A 12500-nucleotide genomic window follows, 5' to 3' on the forward strand; every position below is an offset into this window, starting at 1 on the left:
TCCAGATCCAAGTGGTAGTATCTGGTCCTTTAGCTATTGTTCTTGAGAAATGACCCGGTCTGGCCCATTCCTCAAAAGAAGTTTTGATGGGATCCCTATCTACCAAAATTTTTACTTCTGGTTCCGGCGAACGAATAATCAATGAGTCCTCCTCTTTCCGGACAACACATATAAAGAGACCCGCCAACAATCAAGTCAAGTAATTAGTGAACCTATGAGAGATACTTATAATTAGTTTCTTTCTCTTATATCTCCCATTTATCTTATCGAGTTTCTTTAGTTATTCACTAGAGCAATTATGATCTGGAAGTCGATCCAGGGCAAGTGTTCGGATCTATTATGACATAGCCACGAGGCGCTCAACGGACCTTTCTGGGCTTTGAATTAACGCAAAAACGATTTTTTGTGCAACCTAGCGTATTCCTATCTTAATTCAAAGTTTCTAGCCAAAACTCCTTTCTTTTTTACTTATGTTTTTTTGACATAGAACCTATTACTATTACTCTATTTCAAATCAGGTGAAGTCATTAGTAAGAGACATTCCAGGATCTATTCTAGATTTAGGCTATTTTTTATTCGTTTTAATAACCGAAAATAAAATATAGAAAAGAAACATTCTCTACTATAGAAAAGAAAAGAAACATTCTCTACTGTTGATATCTGCGTATTGCTTATTCCTATTAAATATTAAATACCAGACGAAAAGAGACGATCTTAGAAGAGAAGGAGTATTATGAAATTCACGAAATTCTTTGATTGGTTCTTCCCAGATAACCGATCCTTTTATTTTCTTTTTTTGACTGATAGGGGTAACAAACAATAAATTCTATTATAACAAATTTTTTATAAGAAATAAAAAAATATACCAAGTACTAAAAAAGAAATACTAAATTAAACAATAAATACAAAAATAGAAATACAAAAATACAAAGGGGAGTGCTCTTATTCAAAACGCCTTGTGATCTTCAACCAATTTTGCGCTTCAATATAATTTCCGGGAGTAAGCGCTATAGATTGTTTCCAATACTCTGCGGCTTGGTCGAACCAAGCCTCCACAATTTCAGAATCTCCCTGCCGAATGGCCTATTCTCCTCGGTCAGAATAGGCAAGCAAATTCCTTCCATTAGAACCGTACTTGAGGGTTTCTTACCTCATACGGCTCAGCAGTCAATTCTTTTTGTGTCCCATTTTTTTTGAGTTAACCAAAAAAGGTTAATTACATTAGTTTCAAACTTGAATTTGGATTAAAAATCAGTTTTATCTTTTCTCCCACCTTCAGAAGAATAAAGCGCAGGCCTTCTACTATCGTTAGAATTTTCTGAAAGGTAACTATCTCAGTTTTATTTTTATATAGAAATTCATTTATATAGAATCTTTGAAAAAGACCTTCCCTCATAAGAAAGACTTACTATCTTTGGGATCTGATGCTACACCGCTGCTCAATACTTTAGGGGATCTACTCTGTTACATAAGTTGATTCCTAACTTTTGTTTCATATTATAACATAAGTAAGCAGGTTATTATTGTATCGTCCAAAAATATCACTAGTTGATCTTTACGATGCTTCCTCTATCAATTAGATCCTTTATCCATAGAATAAAGTATCTAGGCATATTTTTTCTTCATATTTTGACTTTTATGAAGTTGCTTTCTTTTCTACAGCTAATAAAAAATTGTTGGTTTTGACGATGCATACGTAGAAAGCCTATTTTTTCTTTTTTCTTTTCTTTCTATAGTGGAGATAGTCGCACGTAATGACAGATTACGGCCATATTATTTAAAGCTTGTGGTAAGAAGGGGTTTCGTTCTAGTGCCCGAAAATAATATTCCAAAGCTTTTGTATGTTCTCCATTACTTGTGTGAATAAGGCCTATATTATAGAGTATATAACTTCGATCATAAGGATCAATTTCTAGCCGCATAGCTTCATAATAATTCTGTAAAGCTTCCGCATAATTTCCTTCGGATTGAGCAGACATCCGTTACGGTCGTCATTCAATTCAAAGAATCTCCGTTCCAGAACCGTACGTGAGATTTTCATCTCATACGGCTCCTCCCTTAATGTGCATAATGAGAATAATACAGTATAGAAAGAGAGTGAAATATTCTCATTATGAACTGAGCGGGGCTAGTTTTTTTACAAGAAATCTCTAGCCGACCTTCCTGCAAAAGATCTTTTCTTAACATCAAGCATGTTGATACTCGATAAAAATATAATATTAAGTTAACTCCAACAATTTCTTTGTCTTCAATCTTCCTTAATTTCTAGGAATTAGTCACTTCAACAGTCTTCGACGGTTCTACGGGTATCCAAAGTACGAACGAGATGGATGTTTGTTGTCCCAACCGTTCTTCTTAGTCCCAATCCCAATAAAGAAAAAGGAGAATTTCTAACAAAGGTTTCGTCTTTCATGTTGTTGATTCCTAGGCGTAGTGCTTCTTCCTATATGCCGCCTATTGGTACTAGTGGGGTACTGCACTGCAATACAGAACCCATAGCCATAGGTATAACCTTACGTTCACTGCTAGAATTGACAATTGAAGCATCTGAGGCTGCATTAATCGGGGATACCCGACAGAGGGCATTGTTTTATTTAGAAACTTCACCTTCAACAAGCGTAGAGTTATTTCAAATCTTTCTACCCCGAATAATGTGTCTTTTTCCTAAGATTTGAAATAGTAAAAAAAATCAAATCACACCATCTCTGTAATAAGTAAATGCCTCTTTTTCGCCCGAAGTTGTCGGAATTATTCGTAATAAGATATTGGCTACAATTGAAAAGGTCTTATCAATAAAATTTCCAGTTATCCGGGATCTAGGCATAAGTAGCAATCCATTTTATAATTTCTTTTAATTACCTCTCATGAGAAAACGATCCCACAAAAAAGGAGTTGTATGGTACAAAATAACATAAAAACAGATTGTTCCAATCCAATGATTTACGCCGGTATAGATATAAATATCAAAAAAAGATGGAAAGACCATCTTCACAAACTTCACAAACTTCACAAACACGAATAGATACATATCTTTATTGCTTTTAAGAAAGGATTTTTCACAAAAACAAAAACAAGATTATCCTTATCCCCCAATTTTGAAGGAAAGTGCTTTATTTGATTCAAAATTTTCTATTTTTATTAGTTAGAATTGATTGTACGTACTATACATATTCAATAATTAATATGAAAGACTCGCGATTCACTCGGTTTCGGGGCCATAATCATTATGTAGGAGAGATGGCCGAGTGGTTAAAGGCGTAGCATTGGAACTGCTATGTAGGCTTTTGTTTACCGAGGGTTCGAATCCCTCTCTTTCCGTACCTTCGCCTAATTTATCAATGTTACTGACCGCAACGTATCAAATCACATAACAACGGATACCTTAATTTCAACAGTTAGACCTTTCCTTGATATAGATTCTCTATTCCTAATTTCTGCGGTACAAAAAAGACTGCAAAAATGGGAACGGAATGAAAATATCCCTATTACTCTACGATATATGAATAGGAGAAAACTCCCGATCAAATCAAACCCTTCCTTTTTTGTTTCTTTATTTTTACTTATACTTAGAATAGGGGGGACAAAATTATTCGAACCCTTGTTATTTTGATTTTAGTTAGAATTAAGTCTGACGAGAATAATATTCTACCACCAGCAATTCATTTATTTTTAGGCCGATCCATTTATTATCTATTATTTGATTGACCAATCCTTTATATTGGAATGGCAGAAGAGTCAAATGTTTTGGCAATTCTTCCTGGGGGATGACTCAAGAGAATTTTGAATCATAGCTTTAGATTTTTGTTCATCCCTAGCTGTAATAAAATCGCGGGGTTTGCAGCGATAACTTGGAATATCTACTATACGACCGTTAACTGAAATATGCCTATGATTAACTAATTGGCGGGCTCGGGGAATAGTTGACGCCATACCCAATCGAAAAAGGATATTATCTAAACGCATTTCAAGTAGCTGTAGTAAAACCTGACATGTTGACCCTTTGGCTTTTGCGGCGATACGAACGTATTTAAGTAATTGTCGTTCTGTAAGACCATAATGAAAACGTAATTTTTGTTTTTCTTCTAAACGAATACGATATTGAGATTTTTTACCGGGACGTGATTGATTTCTAAGATCGCTCCAAGTTCTAGGCCTTTTACTAGTTAGTCCCGGTAAAGCCCCCAGACGGCGTATTTTTTTGAAACGAGGCTCTCGGTAACGTGACATAAAAACTCCTTATTTTATTTGAATTTTATTGAATTTTCAAAAACCTAAATTAAAACTGAACTAAAAGAGAAATATGATAAATAAGAGAAATATGATAAATGAAACTAAATCTACTGTAGTAATATACTACAAAGAATAATGAGATAGATTGTATCAATATCGGGGCCTTTTTGTCTATATACCAATAATGTATATAGAAAAAAGGGTCCTTTTCTTGTTCTGGATTTGTTCTGCAGAGATTTAACTATTCTATCTTTTAACTTTTTTCATAATTTGAAGTTCCTACCACATAATAATGGGTCCCCTTTGGTAAAAGGGAACGAAGCTTTTTCAATATCAATATTCTTTGATTTCAAAAAAAAATTATCAATTATGTAAAAAATCAAACAAATAGAGAAAAGCCAGCTATCGGAGTCGAACCGATGACCATTGCATTACAAATGCGATGCTCTAACCTCTGAGCTAAGCGGGCTCACATAACAGAAATTTAGGATATGCATAGGAATTTAGTAAACTAGTGGAATCTTGGCTATTAACGTTTTATTGTTTTCATGATTAGTAGTAGTTATTCATAATTATTATTAGTTATTCATAATGAATATGAATATAGAAATAAAGAATTGACCGTTCGAGTATTCAAAATTGCGCGATAAAAAATAAGAGTAAGAGAAGTATATATAATAAATGCAGTATATATACATCTATATTGAATTGCGGATAGAGAAATGATAGAATCCTTTCTGATTAGTCTAAAGATTAGACTAAAGATTAGACTAAAGAAAGGTTTTTGATAGAGATGAAAGACGATAGATAAGAAAAAAAAAGAAGAGGAAACACTTTTTTTATATTATAGCAATTTTTATAGGAATCGGTATCTAATAATTTCAAGAGTTCCAATAGAATATAACTGAAAGGCGGGTAATAATAAGATTTTAATCGAAAAAATAAGGGGGGATATGGCGAAATTGGTAGACGCTACGGACTTAATTGGATTGAGCCTTGGTATGGAAACTTACTAAGTGATAACTTTCAAATTCAGAGAAACCCTGGAATTAAAAATGGGCAATCCTGAGCCAAATCCGGTTTTCCGAAAACAAACAAAGGTTCATATCATAAAGACAGAATAAAAAAGGATAGGTGCAGAGACTCAATGGAAGCTGTTCTAACAAATGGAGTTGACTGTGTTGCATTAATAAAATCCTTCCGTCCAAATTGCAGAAAGGATAAAGTAAAGGATAACCCTATAAATACATAATACATACGGAAATATACATATGGAATACTGGAATACATATGGATACGTACTGAAATAATATCTCAGACGATTAATTAATAGGGGTCAAATTCATATTTTGTATCTTTATATGAAAAAATAAAAAGAATTGTTTTGATTTGAATTGATTCCAAGTTGAAGAAAGGGCTGAATATTACTTGATCACATCATTCACTCCATAGTCTGATAGATAACTGATTAATCGGACGAGAATAAAGATAGAGTCCCATTCTACATGTCGATATCAATATCGACAACAAGGAAATTTATAGTAAGAGGAAAATCCGTCGACTTTAGAAATCGTGAGGGTTCAAGTCCCTCTATCCCTAAAAAAGGCCCGCTCGACTCCCTAATTATTTTTATCCTATTCTCTCTTTTCATTAACGATTCCAATTTCGTTATCGTTCTTATGCGTTCGATTCTTTCACAAGCATATTGTTAGAGTTTGGATTGTAATAATGTACATACATATTTATAGATATATATAAACATGTAGATGTACATGTATTATAGTTAATAATCATATACATATTATTATTATAAAGTTTAAAGGACCCAATTGAGATGATATTATTTTATATAGGGTCAAAGTCATTTAAAATAAAGTGCGGGAATTAATTTAAATGTGTAGAATTCCTGAGGTGTAAATTATTAACTAATAATGGGCAGATTAGTAATTTACACTATTAATTATTTATGAAAGGGTATGGTCCCTAATTGATGTGTCTATTGAGTTTGTTTTAATAGGCTTCCCATTTTCCATTTAAACATATGTACAAAAACACAACACACTCAATTAGAAGATTATTCTCCCTACTCTTCTACTTCTTTAAGATTTTAATCATGGATTCAGGTATGTTCCGCATTTAGTTTTCTCAAACAATCTTCTAAACAAGAATTTAAGTACTTAATTGATTAAGTTTTCCTAACAATTGGTATCAGAGCCAATCTTGTTTAGAATTGTTTGTATTCTTGATTAATGATTATAAATATGAATTTTATTGATAATTTATATTTATATAATCATTTTATGAATTCATGATTTTATAAATGATCCAACAATTCGATTTTCATAGAATTGAGAAAATTATGAAAATTGAATTGAATTTATTTTTGTTTAAATTCATTAAACTCTATTGTTTTTGAATGCGTAATTAATTTTTTTTGTATACTTAGATTAATTATGCATGATTTGGAATTAATTTTATTGTACATTTGGAAATGTTTTGCGTGATTTGATTGAAACTAAATTAATATGCATGTTTCAGTAACTTTATTTTTAATTGAAGTTTCCATAATTTGCGGAAAAAAAAAATTGAATTAGTTATGGATAATTTGGACTAAATTAATCGTTCTGTAACTTAGATTAATTTTGAACAAAAAATTTGCATGCTTGACCTATGTGAAATGGTGTGACCCATGCAAAAAGACATGAGGCTTATGGTTAAAACTGTTTTTGCGCAAGAGTCCTACCCATTGGATATAGAGAAAAATAAGCGCGCGTGTCATACATATTGGTATGGCCCACGCGCATATTCACACACCGTGGTCATCATTCTCTTTCATAAATTTATACTGTTTTAAGACAAAAGATCTAGTTTGATCCTTATAGTTTTATTGTCTTATCAGATTGCCCATAAATTAATTATTCTTAAGTTCAAAATAATTACAGTTTAGTCCAAATTAAATTTCGTAATCCAAATTCATCTTTTATTTATGGTACATTTATATATTACTATATCAGTAATATTATGGATAATAGTATCATATTTAGAGAATTTAGTGATTAATTACAATAACGTTAAATTATTTATAAACTTAATTTTTCACTTGAATTTATTTCGATAGTGTAGTCACCAAAGTGATTTCCGCTATTCAATTATTTTCTATTGTGAATTATTAAGTGGTAGTATATGTATTTTTCATGCGAATAATATATTTTTCCAAAGAAAAATTATTATTTTGCAGAAATTTACACATACATGTAGTAATGAGTAAAATGGTTATTAGGTGTCCGTTGTAAATATTTAATCGGCCCAAAGGAAGACTAAATATTTGACTGGATATTATGTTTTTTTACTGGATTACTACACCAAGAGAATCAACTGAATCAATTCTCTATCCAAAGATTAGATTTGATGTCAACATGGTTATCTTGAAATGGGTTGTTATTGTTATTGATGTATTTAATCACTATTTGGTATAAATTTTTTATGTGTGAGCTCATTATTTTGTTTATGCATTGTTCTCTTTACAGCTGATTTTGTTAATGCTTCTTCGGTTACTGCCAAGATTAATAGCATTCCGATGCTTAGTGGTAGTAATTTTAAAACTTGGAAAAATAAAGTGATTATGGTATTGGGATGCAGGGATTTAGACCTCGCATTAAGAGAGCCATGTCCTACACCTCTTATGGATCTAAGTTCTTCTGACGAACTGAAGAAATTTGAGAGGTGGGATCGCTCTAACCGCGTAAGTCTAATGATTATGAAAAATACCATCCCGGAGACTTTTCTGAACACCATGTCTGAGGAAATTGATGCTAAAAAGTTTCTTGATACCCTTGAAGAGCGTTTTGCTAAAAGCGATAAGGCAGATACAAGTGCATCTTTAAGAAAGCTTGTATCTATGAGGTATAATGGTAACGGAAGCATAAGAGAGTATATCTTGGAAATGTTTCATCTTTCAGGAAAATTAAAGACACTAAAAATCGAGATTTCGGAAGACTTGCTCGTTCATTTAGTGTTGATATCACTTCCTCCCCAATTTGGACAGTTTGAGGTGAGCTATAACTGTCAAAAGGATAAGTGGACATTTAATGAGCTCATCTCTCACTTGGTTCAAGAGGAAGAGAGGATGAAACAATATAAGACTGAAAGTGCTCATTTTGTATCAACCTCCTATAGTCGTGGCAAAAAGAGAAAAGGAAAAGAGATTGCGGTGTCTGGACCACCAAAGAAGCAAAAGGGACCGTCCGTTGGACATCAAGAAAAGAAATGCTTCTTTTGTAAAGACCCTTCTCATATGAAGAAAGATTGTGCTAAATACCACACTTGGCGTGTGAAGAAAGGTACGTCTTTCGCTCTTGTTTGTACTGAGGTTAATTTGGTTTCAGTGCCAAGATATACTTGGTGGTTGGATTCTGGTGCTACAACTCACATAAGTATATCTATGCAGGGTTGCCTGAACTACCGAAGACCTAGTGATGATGAGAAATACATCTATATGGGCACTGGAAATCCGGTTGAAGTTTTAGGCATAGGGACTTTTCGGTTGTTGTTAAGTACTGGTTTTTACTTAGAATTAAATAATACATTTATTATACCGTCATTTAGACGTAATTTGATTTCAGCTACTGTTTTGGACAAAGAAGGATTTTTTTGTTCATCAGGAAATGGAATGTGTAATGTCTATTTTAATTCTATGCTTGTTGGAACTAGTACTCTATCTAATCACGACAACCTTTATTTACTTGATACGATAAATTCGTATAATGAGTCCCATAATGTTGAAACCAAAGGCACTAAACGCAAATTCTCAATGAGAACTCTTTCACATTATGGCATAAGCGTTTGGGTCATATCTCTAAAAAGAGAATTGATAGGCTTGTGTCAGAAGGAATTCTTGAAAAACTTGATGAATCAAATAATAAATTTTGTGTTGAGTGTATAAAAGGGAAAATTACAAACAAGAAAAGAATAGGAGCTGAGAGAGTTAAAGATGTCTTAGAACTGATACATACAGATATTTGCGGGCCATTTCCTATAGCTTCATGGAATGGTCAACAATACTTTATCACGTTCATTGATGACTACTCTCGATATGGTTACCTATACTAAATTCATGAGAAGTCACAGGCATTGGACGTTTTTAAGTCTTTCAAGGCTGAAGTTGAAAATCAACTTGGTAAGACTATTAAGGTCATTAGATCTGATCGTGGTGGTGAATATTATGGTCGGAATGATGGATCAGGTGAACAACGTCCAGGTCCATTTGCTCGTTTCCTCGATGAGTGCGGGATTGTCCCTCAATACACCATGCCAGGTAGTCCAAACATGAATGGTGTAGCAGAGAGACGGAATAGAACCCTTAAGGATATGGTAAGAAGTATGATTTCTCGTACAACCTTACCTCACTCATTATGGGGAGATGCAATAAATACCGCAGCTTACATACTTAATAGAGTTCCTACAAAGGCTACAAACAAAACCCCATATGAGTTGTGGACATGTAAGAAACCAGTCTTAAAACATTTACGTGTTTGGGGTTGTCCAGCAGAAGCAAGGCCTTATAGGCCAAATGAAAAGAAGCTTGATGCAAGAACTGTTAGTAGTTATTTTGTAGGATACTCTGAGAGATCGCGGGGATTTAAGTTCTACGATCCCAAAACAAGAACATTTTTTGAGACGGGGAATGCCCGGTTCTTTGAGGATGTTGAATTTGGAGGGGAAAATAAGAGTAATGTATTTGAATTTGAAGAGGATTCCATTAATATTCCTTTTCCTACGGTTGTTGTTGATAATGATCAAGTGTTAATACCTAACATTATTCAACAACAACATCAAGTTCAAATACATGACAATACGAAATATCCTCTTCATGAAGATCAACCTGAACATCAACAGGTTGTTCATGAGGATCATGAGAATCAAATTCAACAACCTCAAATTCATGAAGAACCAGTGCCTTTAAGAAGATCCACTAGAGAAAGGAGAAGTGCAATTTCAGATGATTATCTTGTATTTCTCTCAGAGAATGAAGAACATTTTAACTTAGTGGGAGATGATCCACTCACCTTCCATGAAGCACGAAAAAGTTCTAATTCTCTAAAATGGATCAATGCTATGAGTGAGGAAATGCAATCTATGAAAGACAATGACGTTTGGGATCTTGTTCCATTGCCTGAAGGTGTGAAACCAATTGGTTGTAAATGGATTTTTAAAACCAAAAGGGATTCACAAGGCAATATAGAGAGATATAAGGCTCGTCTTGTCGCTAAAGGATTTACTCAAAAAGAAGGCATTGATTATAAAGAGACTTTCTCTCCAGTTTCATCGAAAGACTCTTTTAGGATAATCATGGCACTTGTGGCACATTTTGATCTTGAGCTTTGTCAAATGGATGTAAAAACAGCTTTTCTCAATGGAGACATTGAGGAAACAATTTACATGAAGCAACCAGAAGGGTTAGCTGCTACAGAGCAAACTAACCAATTAGTTTGTAAACTAAAGAAATCCATTTACGGTCTCAAGCAAGCTTCTCGTCAATGGTACTTAAAATTTCATAAGGTTGTTCTATCATTTGGTTTTGAAGTACACCTTTTTGAAGATTGTGTGTACCATAAGTTCAGTGGGAGTAGATTTATTTTTTTGGTGTTATATGTGGATGACATTTTTCTGGCAAGTAGTGATATAGAACTTCTTCGTGAAACCAAGAAATTTCTTTCGAAGCATTTTGAAATGAAAGATCTTGGTGAGGCTTCTTTTGTATTGGGGATCCAAATTCACCGTGACCGTTCACGAGGAATTTTAGGATTATCACAAAAGAGCTATATTGAGAAAGTTCTACAACGTTTTGGCATGCAAAACTGCAGACCACATGATACCCCTGTATCCAAAGGAGATAAGTTCAGTCTCAAACAGTGTCCGAGAAATGAATTAGAGTCCAAGTTTATGGAAGGTATTCCTTATGCATCAGCGGTAGGGAGTTTGATGTACGCGCAGGTCTGTACTCGTCCTGATCTCGCGTTCATTGTTGGAATGCTTGGTAGATACCAAAGCAATCCGGGAAGAGAACATTGGGTTGCAGCCAAAAGAGTTTTCAGATATTTACAAAATACTAAGGATTATATGCTCACGTATGCAAAATCGGATAAACTTGAGATCATTGGGTTTTCTGATTCTGATTTTGCTGGATGCCAAGATAGTCGGAAATCAACATCTGGTTATGTATTTTCATTAGCCGGTGGAGCTATTTCTTGGAAAAGTGCCAAGCAGAAACTTGTTACATCTTCAACTATGGAAGCTGAATTTGTTGCTTGTTACGAAGCATCCAATCATGCTATATGGTTGCGTAACTTCATTACGGGACTGCGAGTGGTCAACGATGTCGAAAGACCACTTAAGCTGCATTGTGACAATAGAGCAGCAGTCCTGTATTCAAATAACAACAAGAGTTCTTATAAATCTAAACATATAGACATTAAGTTTCTTGTTGTGAAGGAAAGAGTTCAGAGTGGTTATATTGATATTCAGTTTATAGGAACAAACTCTATGCTTGCGGATCCGCTCACTAAAGCATTATCCCCTACAGCTTTTCATGAGCATATTGCTCGTATGGGTGTTGTCACATTTGATAGTATTTGATTTTGTGGGAGTTTGTTTTGTATTTTATGATCTATACAGTATTTGATGTCATGACATTATTTAGTTTTCATAATAAACTATTTGGTTTTATAGTTTCTACAGTTCACTCTGAATTTTGATCTCATTTGGTTAAGGTAGGACCAGTTGGAAATAGATATATGTATTGTATCATATATAATTTCCATGCTACACATCCACACTTGATCAATGTCATTTGGTTAAGTTGATGTACGAAATCATTGTAGGTTTAGTTGCAACTGAGACAACGTCTGCCTCTTTGGTCCGTGTGTTAATAAAACTAATGGACGTGATTGGTTTAGATGACATTTTTTTTGTGCACATAAATATGGTTATAATGATTTATATATGATTGAAAGTTTCTATAGTATGGATATACATAATTATGCAATCCATGTGGGAGATTGTTAGAGTTTGGATTGTAATAATGTACATACATATTTATAGATATATATAAACATGTAGACGTACATGTATTATAGTTAATAATCATATACATATTATTATTATAAAGTTTAAAGGACCCAATTGAGATGATATTATTTTATATAGGGTCAAAGTCATTTAAAATAAAGTGCGGGAATTAATTTAAATGTGTAGAATTCCTGAGGTGTAAA

At 33.5% G+C, this 12500-nt stretch overlaps 2 non-coding genes and 2 pseudogenes across 2 annotated transcripts; 1 reads left to right on the forward strand and 3 right to left on the reverse strand.

The window, feature by feature from the left end:
- The window catches only part of LOC126665852 (photosystem I P700 chlorophyll a apoprotein A1-like), a 2603-nt pseudogene extending 2413 nt beyond the window's left edge, over positions 1–190 (reverse strand).
- Positions 191–2503: 2313 nt separating this feature from the next.
- Positions 2504–4386, reverse strand: LOC126665854 (30S ribosomal protein S4, chloroplastic-like; annotated as a pseudogene).
- Positions 3232–3318, forward strand: TRNAS-GGA (transfer RNA serine (anticodon GGA)). The gene has a single exon. It is a non-coding gene; the product is annotated as a tRNA-Ser (tRNA).
- A 240-nt stretch (positions 4387–4626) lies between the features above and the next one.
- Positions 4627–4699, reverse strand: TRNAT-UGU (transfer RNA threonine (anticodon UGU)). The gene has a single exon. It is a non-coding gene; the product is annotated as a tRNA-Thr (tRNA).
- Positions 4700–12500: the final 7801 nt, after the last annotated feature.

The sequence above is a fragment of the Mercurialis annua genome, linkage group LG1-X, assembly GCF_937616625.2.
Source record: "Mercurialis annua linkage group LG1-X, ddMerAnnu1.2, whole genome shotgun sequence".
In the NCBI taxonomy this organism is placed as follows: domain Eukaryota; kingdom Viridiplantae; phylum Streptophyta; class Magnoliopsida; order Malpighiales; family Euphorbiaceae; genus Mercurialis; species Mercurialis annua.